The sequence below is a fragment of the Monodelphis domestica genome, chromosome 2, assembly GCF_027887165.1.
Source record: "Monodelphis domestica isolate mMonDom1 chromosome 2, mMonDom1.pri, whole genome shotgun sequence".
NCBI lineage: Eukaryota > Metazoa > Chordata > Mammalia > Didelphimorphia > Didelphidae > Monodelphis > Monodelphis domestica.
The window spans coordinates 376,462,926-376,479,407 of NC_077228.1; the positions used below are offsets into that span (position 1 = coordinate 376,462,926).

The following is a 16,482-nucleotide window of genomic DNA, read 5'->3' on the forward strand; positions in this document are numbered from 1 at the left end:
GATCAATGCTATGACCAACCATAATTCCAGAGGACTGATGATGAAACATGCTATTCATCTCCTGATTGAGAGATGATGAACTCACAGTGTAGAATGAAAAATATTTTTTGGACATGGTCCATGAACAAATCTTTTGCTTGACTATGCATTTATTATGAAATTTTCTTTTTATTTTCTTTTTTAATGGGGTGGGAGAGAAATAAGAGTTTTGTTCATTGAATAAAAATCACCAACAATACAGAAAGAGATGATGAAAGATTGAGCTAAGGTAGTGGTTGTGTGAGGAAACTGACTGAATGAATGAAAAAGTGTTTATTAAGTGCTTACTATGTTCAAACCACTGTGCTAAGCACTGTGGAATAAAAATAGAACTGAAGTTAGTCCCAGCTGTCAAGGAGATCACATTATAATAGAGATAACACATAAAAGGAGATTTCAGTCAGATGATTGATTGATCAACAATCTCTGTTCTTAGAGGAAGCTACCTGGAGTTGTTTCTCAAAGGAGATATGAGAGCTGCACCATTTTAGGATCCTAAAATATAGGAACAAAATTATTACATATCTAGGACTTTAATCCTAGAGAACTTAGTAAGAATCATACATGCACTACTGGCACAACCCTTTAACCTTGGGTCTGAAGTCTGTTTTCTGTTCTTAAATTTGTTCTTCATTGGGCAGGATATTCCACTGACCACCCTAGAATATATAGGGCAATATTCTAGGCACTGGGAATAAAATGAATTATAAAATAGGTTATCCTTTCAAAAAGTTGTTAATTTAATGGCAGCGATAGGGAATAAAAAAGATAAATAACACTACAAGATAGTATAGGCAAAAGGCCAAAGGGGTAAAACAGATAAATGAAAGAGGTATTCAGAAGCTGAGGCACAAAGGAGGTGGGAATTAAATTGGGACATAAATACACAAGAAGGAGAAAGGCATTGCATATTGTCAGAAAAATAATTGCAAAATAAGAGCTAACATTTATATAACACTAAGTGCTTTGCAATAATTATATCATTTTATTCTCACAACAACCCTGAGAGGTAGATACTATTATCATCCCCATTGTACAGGTGAGGGAACTGTGGTAAACAAGTTAAGTGCCTTGCCCAAGGTTACATAGCTAATAAGTGTCAGAGTCTGGATTTGAACTCAAGTCTTCTTGGTTCCAGGTCCAGTTCGCTATCCACTGTATACCCTAGCTACCTTATATAGTGAACCATATTAAAATCCTTGACTGCAAGACATGGTATTAAAACTATTCCCATTCCTATGGAGAATGGCATTCCCAATACATGAAACTAGCAATGTGTTAAACAACACAATAAAGTTTTTTTTTTAATTCAGAGGTTGAATATAATCAATAAGCATAAAATTAAGGGGAGAAAAGGAAGTCCTTGATATAGTGATGCTACTACACTTTTCTATCAGCATCTTTAATATTATATCTAATAAGTTTCTGTCTCAGGAAGTTTTTTCACACTTAATGAGCTTACAGTGGAGAAACTCCAGAAAGAATTCCTATAATAAAAAAAAAATTGGAGTTGGAAGGGACCTTAGAGATTGTCTAATTTCATTCCCTTTTTAAAGATGAGAAAATTGAAACCTAGAATGGTTCAAGATTTGCCCAGAATGACACAGCCTTTTAAAAAACAAACAAGAAAACCACGTTTTGAGTATTTTAACTCAAATTTGTTCTAATTGTTTATAGAATATTTTGGGACTTGCTGTTTTACAGCTAATCTAGACTATCACATCTGTGGTAGAAAGTTAAAACTGATGTCATCAAATGCCTTATCTAGCATATTATTCCTCTTGGCCTGCCACAGCTCCTACCAATGAGGGAGTGTGCCAGATGATAACAATATCATTCTGCAATACTTCCTGTCTGTGCTACTTTTAAAAATAGCCTTTATCAGTACTCCCAGCAGATTGGTAACAATATCTCATTCAACAATATGCCAGGAATAAAAAAAACACATTTAAAAAATACATCTTTGAGCTTTTCTTTATAGAAATTTATATATTTTGAAAGTTTGTTAGTTGCTTTATTCCTCTGTTGTGAACAAACAAAACTGAAATTTTGCATGATTCAGGAATCCTCATTCTTTCTTGCTGCAGCTACTGAATGGATTCTGGCACCTTTTTATACATAAAAATAACATATGTACGTCAATTTAGTACACAACCCCAAAATAGAGAGTTTAAACTACTGTGATTACCACTGGATTGTTTTTCTTAATACATATTTAAAGGACTTATAATAGTTATTAATTATGATCAAAAGAACACTAGATCTTGAGTCGGGAGACTCAAATTCAAATCCTAGGTCTTACACTTACACTTAGTAGCTGTGTGACCCAATGACCAGAGGCAAGCCATTCTCCAGGCCTCATCTGGAAAAGAGGAGATTGGGCTAGTAAGGTCCCTTTTCAACTCTGAATCTATGGTCTGAGTCTAATGATAATAATTATGACATCAGTGATGCTGAGCTTCCTATTATGAGGCACCAGAGTTCAACATCTTTGCTTTTTTCTCTAGGAGCACCTGTGTTTCCATTATTCTCCCTTGGCAGATAGGTCCTCTGATGTATCATAATGTATTGGTTTTGTTCAATTGTAGCACTGGGAACAGGCACACCCTTCCTAAACAAACTGCCTGTCGGGTTTGCTCCAGATAAGTGGTTCAAGTCCAGAAGACTTGAACAGGAGAGTCTCTAGTTAGGCTCTTACTCAGCTATATCCTGTCTGACAAAAAAAGGGGGGGAAGGGGCTCAGAGGGGAAGAAGACTGCTTAATTCCTTTAGTTCTTCCCATTTCTATAATTAGTGGAGAATTTTGGTTTAATACTGGGTACTATTGATTTCTAATTAACGGAGTGTTGAGGTCCTTAAAGACTACAGGTGGGGCAAGGTAGGTGGTTCAGAGGATAGAGAGCTGGGTCTAGAGGTGGGAGGTCCCAGAGTCACATTTGGCCTCAAACACTTCCTATTTAACTTAACCCCCAATTGCTGAGCCCTTAAACGCTTCTGCCTGGGAATTGATAATATTCTAAGACAGAAGATATGGGTTTACAAAAAGAAAAAAAGGAAAAATACAGAGTTCCATCACAACACTGATCACAAACTATGAAAAAAAAAGTCTGTATAAATCGCCACCTCCCACCCCAGCCCCCAAATCTTATTTCTGTTTACTGATATTCTTTCTATACTTTTATGTCCTCACTCAAGCGCCACTTCTTCCTGGAAGCTTTTCTTAATTCTATAGACAGGTGTCATGTCTTCCTCCTTTGAATTAAATTCAGCCCAGTTACCATGAACAGAATTCTATTAGATTGCAAGACTCCTGAGGGCAAGGACTCCTGTCATTTTTTTTTTCTCAGTATCTAGATGTCTCTCAAATGGTAAGCATTTAATCATTTTGTTGAACTGAATGTAACATGTACTCCTTCCTGGAAATTGTCTCCTACATATTAGAGCTCAAGCTCATCAAAACATGGTCAGCTTTTTCATTTATTACACTACACTATTATGTACACTATAATGCCTTTTGATTGTTAGCACAACCGAAATACAATTCATTTTAGTTCTGTTTACATTATCTTTTCTCAAGTTGAGACTTTTTTGTTTTTATAGCAAAATCTTCCTTGATGACAAAGAATTGAAAAGAAAAAAGTGAAGCAAAACCAACTAACATGGTTTTTGCCAGTTTTCTATGGTGATAAAGATATTAGGGCTTAGTGCCAAGAGTTTATAACTGAGGATAATCCAGAGCTCTCAAATTATGATGAAAAATACCCTAATGCTCTCCTGTAGAAATAATTCATCTCTAAGGTCTGAATCTCAATAAAGTTTATATTATGGAATTCTGAGCAAGATTTTTGGGATTTCTGAATGTCATCTCAAGCAAAGTACAGAAAGGAAAACCCTCCCTTCTAAGAGTTTCCCTATGATATGGAAGCTATTTATTAGCTCTTGCTTTAATGTAAAGTATCTTTGGCCAAAGGGAGACTATGACTAGTTATTAATTTTCTTTTTCTTTTCTGTATCTATTTGATATGTGTAAACAATAAATGTTTCATTTTACAAATGAGGAACTGAAGCACAGATCTTGAGTAACTTTTCAGAAGTCATATGTTAAAGCTGAAGGCTGGTTTGAAAAAAAACAACAGCCTAATTTAATTTGACAGTTTAGCTAACAACAAGCAGCTAATTGTATCAAACTGGATAGTTGCCCAAGGCCAGAACCACCCTAGATAATCCCTATCTCAAGGACACTGGAGAGCACAGGTTATTTCTTCTATTTCTCCATGCTTTGAGGAGTTTGGCCTACTTTCAGCTTTGGTCCTAGTCATCTAAAGCTTGTCATGGGATAGGGTTTCAACAAAAAAGGAATTAGAGTAAACAATCTCTCCAGGATGTTTGGAAGCAGACACAATTTGGTGTTTGACTTGCTGCTACAATAAGCTCTCTGTTTGAGTGCCATTTAAGTGGTCTGAGCACTTTTGATTAAAAGAGAGAACATGTTAGAATCATTTGCACCTCTGCCCTTTTTATATGATTTAATTATGAGAATTTGTTTTTGGAATAAGTAGCAATGACTGGCAACTACTCTAGTGCTTTTTTTAGTATGTAGTAAATTAGTCTAGATTTGTCTGTGCACTTTACTTGGGATAAGGGGAAAAGATAGTCTATGTTAAAAAACAGAGAAGACCCTCTTTGAGTAAAGGGAAAGAGCAGAGAAAAAAGGGAGAAATTAGCAGAACTGATGCAGAAATTTGCTGATTTGAGTTTCTGAGAATGTAGAAAAATATCAGAATCCAGCTACTTGTTCACTTTTAGGTAGTGAACTGTACTTAGAAGAACCAGATTGGAATCAAGGGAGGGTATCTTTAAGATACAGACCACTATTAGCTATTTTTTCTTTGCCGTTTTCATTTATCTTCTACATATCTTGCTGGTCAGGGTGTATGGGGTGCTCAGGGAGGAGTAATATCTTTGGTATTGAGAGCTTGTCGTGCCCTTCTAGGGCAGCTCTCCAGCCTCTGACCCTCACCTGACACCCAGCTCTCACTTGTGGCTCCTAGTAGCTGCTAGCATGTGGCAGCGGCCACACCCCGGGCAACAGCTTCCACAGGCCGGCTAAACCTTGTGAGGGTAGCCATTGGGTCGTCGTGGACTCCTGGTGAACCAGGGCTTTGCTCACCCAGCATGTGAAGACTGTTTCCAGGGAACAGGAGGAAGAAATCAACAAGAAGGTTCAACCGCTGAGATGGCGACGCAGCAAAGCACTGTGGAGTGCTTAGGGTGTGTTGGAGCACAAAGGACCACAGGGCCATCCAATGCAGCTGAGGAAGTCTCCAGGTGTAACGACTTTTCATGCCACTGGACCCAGGCTTCCAATGCAGAGAGTGGGACTGTCTCTGTGCATCGGCTTTTCCACTTAAATCTTCACGCACAAGTGTCTTTGTGCACACTCATCTATACACCATAGATGAAAATGCACAAAGACAATTGTCATCCTCGGTTACCGAGAGACTACTACACACACATCTTGTTGGTACAGTTATTTGCATGTTGTCTCTACTTTTAAACTATGAATTCCTTGAGAACAGGGACTTTTTTTTTATTTTGCTTTTGTCAACGTGGAAATCTAGAGATCAGAAGGAGGGTGTGATGTAGTGGGAGAGGCTTCTGGAGACAAAAGAGCTACTTGACTTCGGATGGGGTCTGCCTCCCACCTGAAGTGGATGTCCAATGTCTGGTGAAGTGGTACCTTCCCTCAGGGGGAAACCTCTCTTGTGACAGGGTCAAAACCTGGGGTTTCTGCCTCCCAACTAAATAAACTGGGGATCTCTAGATTTTCACGTTGACATTCTTTGAATATCGTGGTTTAGCACAGTACTTGGCATATAGTAACAACTTAATGCTTGTTGCCTTGATGTGATTTGTTGATTTAACAAATACTGTATATCTTCTGTGTGCTGTTGAATTAGAAAAACACCGAACGATTAAATAGTCAGAAAAACCACTCTTTAATCAAGGGAAAGGGCTTCAATGCAATAGTAGGCCTCTACACAGAGCTGTGCGCTAACAACGACACAGAGTCCGAGGATTGAACTCTGGATGCTGAACTTTGGGAAAGCCAATGGCACTAGATTGACAACTCCAAGGAGCCATTAAAGTTGGGAAGCTTAAATACCTTTCTAGGTGAAACATGGGGGCTAAGGATGAGAGGGATAGTTGATTGACTTTACAATGGTAAGAAAGGAAAATGAGAAGTTCCAGACAGGAATAACAGTGAGGGGCTGATGCTTTACAATGAACACAAATGGGAAGGACCCAGCCAAGGACCCAGCCAAGGACTGGACCACCTAAGTAAAGGATTTTGGCCTAAGGGGAGAAACCATTGGGACCAAAGAGATATTTAACATCTAATGGGATTAGCTATTCCCACTCAAACTACCTTAAAATCTATTGTTAGTCTGACACTGGTGATGTAGGACTTTCCCTCTGGGAGTAACTCTCATGTGACAGGTGAAAGCCTGAGGTTTAAATCTTTCTAGGCTACCAGGTTGGGGGTTTCTAGATTCCATGTTGATAGTGCCCAGTATTGAAATAGTTCCATTTAAGACAGAAAGCATCTATTAAACCCTGCTATGGACAAAGTGCATAGTGATGGCACTAAAGATACAAAGTCAAAAGGGGAAGTCGTTTCAAACTGCTCTTGAGATGTCTCCTTGCCACTTGCCACAAGGTTACAACTTGTACACAAATAAATACAAAGTCCACATGAAGTAAATGCAAAGTATAATTAGGAATGAAGGAGTAGCACTAACAACTGAGGTAATCAGGAATAGCTTTGTCCAAAAAGTTGCATCTCAGCTGAGCCTTGAAGAAAATTATTCTCAGAGGGAGAGATGAGGGAGACCTTGAGATACTGCTACATTTCAAAATAATTCGCATTCTGTAAAACATATTGAAAATGTTAGTAAGGAAGCTTTGGAAAAAGTAGGTTTAAAATCGAGATCTTATTCTCTCCTGAATTTACTTTTCACTACATTGTATGAAACTTTAAAAAAAAAACAAGATGGAAGAAAATAAAATATTTAAAAAGAAATTGCTCAAGGAGCGGCTTTAGCCTTAGGCCAAAGTGGTTTTTGAGGCAAGGCTCTAAAAGAAAGGCAAATTTGGAGACAAAAGTAAATTAGAGTTAAGGTAAAAAAGGGAAAGGAATTGTAGAGATATTCATACTTGAAGGTAATTTTTAAGCTTTTCTTAGTAACCCTAAGTTTTGTGTTTGGAGGGAAATAGTTATGGGTTTTAGTTTTTGAAAAAGTAAAAGAATCATGAACTATAGCCTGCTTTTTGAATTTTTAAGGTAAATTTCCAGAGTGCAACCATTACAATTGTCAACATGGAAATATAGAAGTCCCCAGTTTATTTAGTTTGAGTGTAGAAACCCCAGGTTTTGACCTTGTCACAGGAGAGGTTTCCCCCTGAGGGAAGGTCCCACTTCCCCAGACAATAGACATACACTTTTACTTTGGCACAGTAGGTAGCGCAAGCTGAAGGTCCCAAGATGAAGTCAGTCTCACAGCACAGTAGGTAGCTTCAAGCTGAAGGTCCCAAGTTTGATCCTGGAAAGGAGGGTGTGATATACTGGGATGAAGCTTCTGGAGACAAAAGAGCTACTTGACTTCAGATGGGATTTACCTCCCCACCTGAAGTGGATGTCTATTGTCTGGTGAAGAGGGACCTTCCCTCTGGGAGAAACCTCTCCTGTGACAAGGTCAAAACCTGGGGTTTCTACCTTTAAACTAAGTAAACTGGGGACTTCTATATTTCCAGGTTGACACAATAGATAGGATTTTTGTTTTAATAGACCAGTGAATACTGATAATTAATTTCTTTTTTAATTGGAGAGAACTAATGGTGTTGTGAACATTATTTCTGATGATCATTGGCATATGACCGCTAATAGAGAAAAGGAATTTCCCACCTGGGAAACTCCTAAGAAATTTCTAGGAATGCCCTGTATTTTACCACCCCAATTCTAAAGTGTGGGTGAAGTGATTAAAACCTATTAAAGTTAAGTTTTACTTCAAGATGCTTCTTAGGAGTCAAAAGCCTGGACAAGATTTTCCTGAAGCCTAGGATCTGAAGGATTCCTGAAGAAGATATTGACATGGGCACTGTACCCCCAGAAACCCAGGTGAACTATTATCAGGGAAACTCCCTTGCCTTTGCATCCTCCTGACTCTGAATTTAGAAACACCCAATGACCCCACCCAGGGTCCTGAGATGTTTATCCTCTTGATTGTCCTCTAGATTTAAGATGGACAAAGAGATGAATCTTTATGCCTCCAGGCAGACCCCAGTCAGGTGACCACCTCACCCCACCAAATGCCTGAGGGACTAATACTCTAGGTCACATCCACACCAGGACATAGCATCTAAAGAGTATAAAAACCCCAGAACTGATGTTGTCTGGGGGACAGCCTTTCCATCCATGCTGTCCCCATGGAGGAACAGCCTTTCCTTTCATGCTGTCCTCCCAGGAACTGCTCCCCATCTTGCTGTCCCACCTTTCTCTCCTCCTGGCCATTCTCAACATTATTCCCTAAACTAATACATTTCTCTTTTTGTTTTGTCAACATGGAAATCTAGAGATCCCCAGTTTATTTAGTTTGAGTATAGAAACCCTAGGTTTTGACCTTGTCACAGGAGAGTTTCCCCCTGAGGGAAGGTCCCTCTTCACCAGACAGTGAACTTCCTGGTAGTTTGGGTGGGACCAGCTAATCCCATCCAATATTGAACATCCCTTTTGTCCCAATGGTTTCTTCCCCCTAGGCTATGGTCCATGACTAAGGTGACCCAGCCCTAGGCTGAGTCTTTCCCTTTTGTGTCCATTGTAGGGCCCCAGCCCCTCACTATTATTCCTGTCTGGAACTCCTCATTTTCCTTTCTTACCATTGCAAAGTCAATCAACTGTCCCTCTAATCCTAAAGCCCCCAGGTCACCTAGAGTGGTATATAAGTTCCCCAAGTTCTTTTGTTCCTCCTGAGTCCATCCTGAGTCCCTGGCACTCCCAGGGGCTGGTGACTAGGGCATCTTGACTCTGTGCAGTCTTGGAAAGCAGCTCTGTTGTCGTAGTGCTGACCCCTTTTCCCTTGATTAAAGAGTGATTTTTGACTATTTAATAGTTCTATGTTTTTCTAGTTGACAGTTTTTAAGCTAAGTTTTGGAGTCTTGCATTCTTGCAAAAGGTATCCTTCTTGAACCCCAAGGGTACACATCCAAACCCCATAACAGACATGTCTACAAGAAATCTGAAGGGGCCCCCAAGATACTGAATCTGGATGAGAATTGTTTCTCATCATTTTTATTGACTTTAGAAATATTTCTGTAGCAGACATAAAAATGACCATTTTATTTCCCCTGAGAATTATATTCATCCTGAGCAAAGTCCCTTTAAGTAGAGAACCTAGAAAGGACAGAGCTAGTCCCCAAATTTAGTTGAAGTAGGAAAGTTTAAATTGGAGCATTTTACCTGGCTAAGAGGTTTGAAACTAACATCTGTTAATTTGAGAAGTTGCAGCAAAGATTCCAGAGTGCTAGTTTGTCTCAGTGGTCCAAGAAGAAATTAGAAAAGAATGACGGAGCCTAGAAATAATTGTTAGTAATAGAAGATAAATTTATTTTAAATCTGGAGCATGGTTAGAGAGAATTGCCATCTAATGGTGAATTGTATGGGAAGATAAATGGGAAAAGAAATGCTATAGAGGAAATTGGTTATTGATACAGTCACAAGGGCAAATGGAAGGGCTAAGTTTCTGTCAAGTTCTACAGGTGACTGCTGATCATTGCCAAGAACTGTGGGAGTAGAAACACAGAAGAAAAACAACTGCTCCATCACATGGGTAGATGGGGATATGAATGGGGATGTAGACTCTTAGGAGATCACCTTAATGCAAATATTAATAATATGGAAATAGGTCTTGATCAAAGACATATGTAAAACCCAGTGGAATTACTCATTGGCTATGGGTGGAAGGGGAGGAGGGGAGGAAAAGAACATGGATCATGGAACCATGGAAAAATATTCTAAATCAATTAATTAAATAAAATTTTTTAATTCTAAAAAAACAAACAAAAAAAGACATCTCTCATTTTTCCTTCTCCTTACTTAAGACTCATCTATGCCCAAGAAGGGAGTAAAGAGCCTTCTTTTACTTATCTCTAAGGAAGAAGTGGCATTGCTTCTTGTCAAGGTCAACTCTTCTACTTGTACATTCAAGAGATGCATCATAATAGAGAAGTGATAAGGGAAAAAAACCAAGCATTTATTTAGCACCTACTATGTGCCAGGTGCTGTGCAAAGTGCTTTACAAATATCTCATGTAGGAAGAGCTTTAGATTTGGAGCTAGAGGATTTTAGTTTGAGTGCTGCCTTCACTTCTTATTACTTGTTTGACCTTGTCAGTCTTTTCACCTCTATTCAACTCTTCTCTCAGGTTTCTTACTGTGTAAAATGAGGGGGTTGGTCTAAGTGAATTATAAGGTCCTTTACACCACAATCTATGGTTATATGTCTAAGAAGACTTTTTTAAAACCCTTACCTTCCGTATTGATTCTAAGGCAGAAGAGTGGTAAGGGCTAGTCAGTGGGGGTCAAGTGCCTTACCCAGGGCCACACAGCTAAAAGTGTCTGAGGCCAGATTTGAACCTAGGACCTCCAGTCTCTGGGCCTGGCTCTCAATCCACTGGGTCACCCAGCTGCCCCCAGAAGAAAGACTTCTTGAAGAGGTAAAACTGCTATACTATCTGGAAGGAAGTAGTGGATATGAACTAGTAGAAATTGTTCCTGGTGAGGGCAAATGGTGCAAAGGAACAAAGGTAAAAATTAGGATGTAGCCAGTGGCCCATAGGTTTTCTTGACTAGAGTAGGACTATATTGTAAATAAGGAAGAAATTATTTTGAAAAATTAAAGTGGGTGGTCCAAAAAGATATAGCAAGTTATGAAGATTTACTTTATATTTCTTCTATAGATAGTTACATATGCACATATCTTTCCTGATCATTTTGAGCTTCTCATATATACACCAACATCTACTTTCTCTTTTTGCCATTTCAAGTATGTGATCCTTGAAACCCACAGGAAAGAGTTGTAATAATGAAATGGTGAGTTAAAAAATAAAATATTTAGATGAAAAAACTTTTCCAATATAGGTTCAAAACTTTTCAAAACTGTTTAACTCACCAATCAGGTTCAAATTGTTTAGACACTTTTGATAGATGTAATCAAAAGTATCCTCAGTGATGAAGTAAAGCTCTAATGTGAACTTCCCTTTAGGGACAGACTCAAGGATACTAGAGACTCTTATTATAAAAATAAAATGTTTATTGAAATATATAAGGATAAATAAAAGATTTCTAATTCTAAGGGATTCAAAATCCACCCAAATAAACTCCCAGGTTCTGCAAGGAACTGCTTCTCCTGTGTTTCACAGGCTACACTAATCCTGCCTGATCTGACTAACCCAAATTTATATTATCTAAATAAAAACTACCACTATTATCCTTATAAATCTTAATTTTGCCTTCAAATTATAAAATAGCAAAGGCTAGCTGGTTGAGTCTCAACAAGAATCCAGTTAGGACCAAAACCAAAGACCAGGTTTTTCTTTGGTCTTCTCAGAGTTAAACAATCTATAAAGCTGCAATAGATAGTCACTAGTGTTTCCCAAGTTGGGAAAAGAAAACACTGAGCTCCTTTAGATCTTTCCCTCAGCCAGAGAGAGAGGCAAAGATGTTACCTCCTCCAGCCCTGAGAAAATCTCTGAGAGTGTGGCTCTGCCAACTGTCAGAGACCAACTCCCAACTGCTAGAGAGTAATTGACATAGAAAAGCAGTTATAACTGTCACATTTGAAATTAACATGCTCTCTCAGCTCTGCTTCAAACTCTTAATTCTTTTCTCAAACCAGCCACTTTACTTCTTATCTCGAAACTAATAAAAAAAACACTTATTTTCTAATATCATCCTTGCAATTCCCCCCTTTGAGCATATGGAGAGATGAAAAATCTCTCCCCTATGCTTGCTATTCTATGTAATTCTAAAGCGATACCTAACCGTATTATTATTTCCTAAAAATAGTCTTAATCTTATGCTTATCCTATTCTTATTGCTACACTTTATGCTACACTTATTGCTACACACATATCTATTTATGCTAACCTGTACTAGGGATATAAATGAAAGAAAAGAAAATTTCAATAAAACAAATAATCAATGAAAACATATTTGCACTAATTCAAGTGCAGAACATACAATTACAGAGATTTAAAATGTAAAATACGAAATTCAAACTTTTGAAAATCTTTAGAAACAATAAAATACAGTTACAAACTAACTTATGTTTTACAAAAACCTAAAGTCTATCTAAAATAAAACTCATGCAAACTTCATTTTACAAATCCTATTTGAACAATTCAAATGAAACTTTTTACTATGCTAAGATCTTATTCTATTTCTAATACAGAAAACCAAAACTAATTACATTAAAGCTCAAAATCAACTTACTATGCTAATAACATCAAAACTTTTAAAATAATTTAACTATATGCACATCTATATACATATACAGATCTGTACAATTTCTACATCTATATATATGTTATGTATAAACTATTTACATGTTGTAGGAGCTTCCCCCCTTAAGATAGTCTTGAGAAAACCTTAAAGATTTTCTTTAGAAAGTTATGTATGTTTTCTTGATTTCATCTTCAAGGAACATATAAAGTTTTCCTGTGAGATAAGATATCAGGGGTGTATGGGGTGCTCAAGGAGGGGTAGTATCTCTGGTACGGAGGGCTTGTAATGCCCTCCTAGGGCAGCTCTCCAACCTCTGATCCCCACCTGACACCCAGCTCTCACTTGTGGCTCCCAGTAGCTGCTAGCATGCGGCAGGGGCCACACCCCGGGTAACGGCTTCAACAGGCCGGTCAAACCTTGTGAGGGTAGCCATCGGGTCATCAACCCATGGTGAACCAGGGCTTTGCTCACCCAGCATGTGAAGACTGCTTCGGCGGAACAGGCGGAAGAAACCAACAAGAAGGTTCAACGGCTGAGATGGCGATGCAGCAAGGCACTGTGGAGTGCTTAGGGCGTGATGGAGCACAAAAGACAAAACGGCCATCCAATGCAGCTGAGGAAGTCTCCAGGTGTAACGACTTTTCGTGCCAATGGACCCAGGCTTCCAACGCCGAGTGAGTGGGACTGTCTCTGTGCATCGACTTTTCCACTTAAATCTCTTTCATGCACAAGTATCTTTGTGCACACTCATCTATCCTAACCCCGTCCACCCTCTTCAAGACCTGCGGCGATGGGGGAGTGACGATGCAACAGGTGGAGGTGACCACTGGCAGTTGTAGTCACAATCCTGCATGTAGGCGGCCCACAGACCAGTGGTCGCTCGGCCCTGTGGGCAGCAGGGATGTTCGGCAGCATCCTGGGCGACTGAGCAGCCCTCTCTAGGACAGCACTGCTCACCCTAATCAAGGGAGGGGACTAGAAAAGGTGTCCCAAACATTGCCTGCCCTACAAACACCCGGTCAGCACACCGCGGCTGGCAGGTCATCCCCTTTAAGTGGTCGAAATCAAAGAAAAAATACAAATAAACTCCTACTAGGAGCATGGAACATCAGGACATTACTTGATAGAGAGAATACCCCAAGACCTGAGAGAAGAACAGCTCTAATCGGTAAAGAACTGGCGCGATATAACATCGACATCGCAGCCTTAAGCAAAACACACTTACCAGAAGAGGGATCACTCAGCGAACCCACCACTGGATACACCTTCTTCTGGAAAGGTAGAGCCACAAATGAAGACAGAATCCACGGTGTTGGCCTGGCCATCAAGACCAGTTTGCTCAAACAGCTGCCAGACTTGCCTGTGGGCATCAGCGAGAGGCTCATGAAGATCCTTTTGCCTCTCAGCAAAGACCGGCATGCCACAATCATCAGCGCATATGCCCCAACACTGACCAGCACAGAGGAGACCATCGAGCAGTTCTATTCTGACCTGAGTGCCGTCCTGCACTCAGTGCCCACAAATGACAAGCTGATACTACTGGGAGACTTCAACGCTCACGTTGGCCAGGATCATGAAAGATGGAAAGGAGTGCTCAGCAAACACGGCATGGGCAAAATGAACAACAACGGCCTACTGTTACTCAGCAAATGCTCAGAGTTTGAACTCACCATCACGAACACTGTGTTCAGAATGGCGAACAAATATAAAACAACGTAGATCCACCCAAGATCAAAATAGTGGCATCTCATTGACTACATCATTGTATGCCGGCGAGACATCCAGGATGTACAGATCACCAGAGCCATGAGAGGAGCTGAATGCTGGACAGACCACCAATTGGTTAGAGCGACTCTTCAAATGTGCATTGAGCCTCGCCATCCAAAACGCACCCAGACAGTTCGCACATTTTACAACGTGAGTCGTCTTAGAGATCCACCTTATTTGCAAACATTCCAGTCCTGCCTGGACGACAAGCTGTCTGCCAAGGGACCACTCACTGGAAGCTCAACCGAGAAATGGAACCAGTTCAGAGACACAGTGAAGGAAACATCAAAGGCAGTCCTAGGCCCAAAACAATGCAACCACCAGGACTGGTTCAACGAGAACAACACTGCTATTGAAGACCTATTGAGCAAGAAGAACAAAGCCTTTATGAAGTGACAAAATAACCCAAACTCTGCTCCTAAAAAGGACAGATTCAAGTCTCTCCAAGCCACGGCACAGCATGAGATCAGGAAGATGCAAGACCAATGGTGGGGAAAAAAAGGCAGAAGAAATCCAGCGGTTTACTGATATGAAAAACTACAAACAATTTTTCAGTGCCCTCAAGACTGTCTATGGCCCATCAAAACCCACTACCACTCCCTTGCTATCCTCTGATGGTGACACTCTCATAAAAGATAAAAAAGGCATCAGCAACAGGTGGAAAGAACACTTCAATCAGCTTCTCAACTGACCCTCTTCAGTCGACCAAAGTGCCCTTGACCAGATCCCCCAAAACCGCTCCATTGAACAACTTGATGTCCCTCCTTCAATATAGGAAGTCCAAAAAGCCATTAAACAAATGAGTGCAGGCAAGGCACCCAGTAAAGATGGGATCCCAACCAAGGTGTACAAGGCCTTAAATGGAAAGGCGCTCCAGGCATTCCACATAGTACTGACCAGCATATGGGAAGAGGAAGACATGCCCCCAGAACTCAGAGATGCCTCCATCGTAGCCCTATACAAGAACAAAGGCTCACGAGCAGCCTGTGACAACTACAGAGGCATCTCACTACTCTCCACTGCTGGAAAGATCCTCGCCCGTGTTATGCTCAACAGTCAGACTCCTGTCATCTGTTTTAGAGCAGAACCTGCCTGAATCACAATGTGGCTTCCGACCAGATCGCAGCGCCATCGACATGGTCTTCATGGTGAGGCAAATGCAGGAAAAATGCCTTGAGCAGAACCTGAGTCTCTACATTGTCTTCATAGACCTGACAAAGGCACTCAACACAGTGAACAGGGATGCATTGTGGGTGATCCTCAGCAAGCTCAGTTGCCCAGCAAAATTCGTCAAACGGATCCAGCTCTTTCATGTCGACATGATAGGGGAAGTCCTATCTGTTGGAGAGACTTCAGATCGCTTCAACATCTCCAGTGGCATGAAACAAGGCTGTGTCCTTGCTCCGGGACTATTCAACCTATTTTTCACCCAAGTATTACGACATGCTGTGATGGATCTAGACCTGGGCGTCTATATCAAATACCGGCTGGATGGCTCACTATTTGACCTTCGCCACCTGACTGCAAAAACAAAGACAACAGAGAGACTCATCCTGGAAGCTCTCTTTGCAGATGACTGTGCTCTCATGGCCCACCAAGAAATTCATCTCCAAACCATTGTGGACAGGTTCTCCACCGCAATAAAACTGTTTGGCCTAACTATCAGCCTCAGCAAAACAGAGGTGCTGTTCCAACCTGCACCAGGGAGGCCAACTAAGCAGCCATGCATTACAATCGATGGCACGCAGTTTTCTAACGTCAACACTTTCAAGTACCTGAGCAGCACTATCGCCAACGACGGGTCCCTAGGCCACGAGATTAATGCCAGGATCCAAAAGGCCAGCCAGGTACTTGGGAGGCTGCGCTCCAAAGTCCTCCAACATAGAGGTGTAAGCACTGTGACGAAGCTCAAAGTGTACAATGCAGTGGTCCTCAGCTCGCTCCTGTACATTGTGAGACATGGACACTGTACTGGAAGCACATGAAACAGCCAGAGCAATTCCACCAACGCTCCCTCCAGTCAATCATGAGGATCCAATGGCAGGACCGAATCACCAACCAGGAAGTCCTCGACAGAGCCAACTCCACCAGCATCGAAGTCCTGGTCCTCAAAAC

General features: G+C 40.6%; 1 protein-coding gene across 4 annotated transcripts in view; it reads right to left on the reverse strand.

Annotated features, from left to right (window-relative positions):
* LOC100022260 (non-histone chromosomal protein HMG-14-like) overlaps positions 1-2,443 on the reverse strand; it is a 108,381-nt gene extending 105,938 nt beyond the window's left edge. For 3 of the 4 annotated variants that reach the window (XR_008915875.1, XR_008915873.1, XM_056814352.1), the window contains exon 1: positions 2,348-2,443. The gene's annotated coding sequence lies outside the window, so the exon portion shown is untranslated. Of the gene's footprint in view, positions 1-2,001; positions 2,148-2,347 lie in introns of those variants that run through there. The other variant, XR_008915874.1, reaches the window with a different exon arrangement.
* Positions 2,444-16,482: the final 14,039 nt, after the last annotated feature.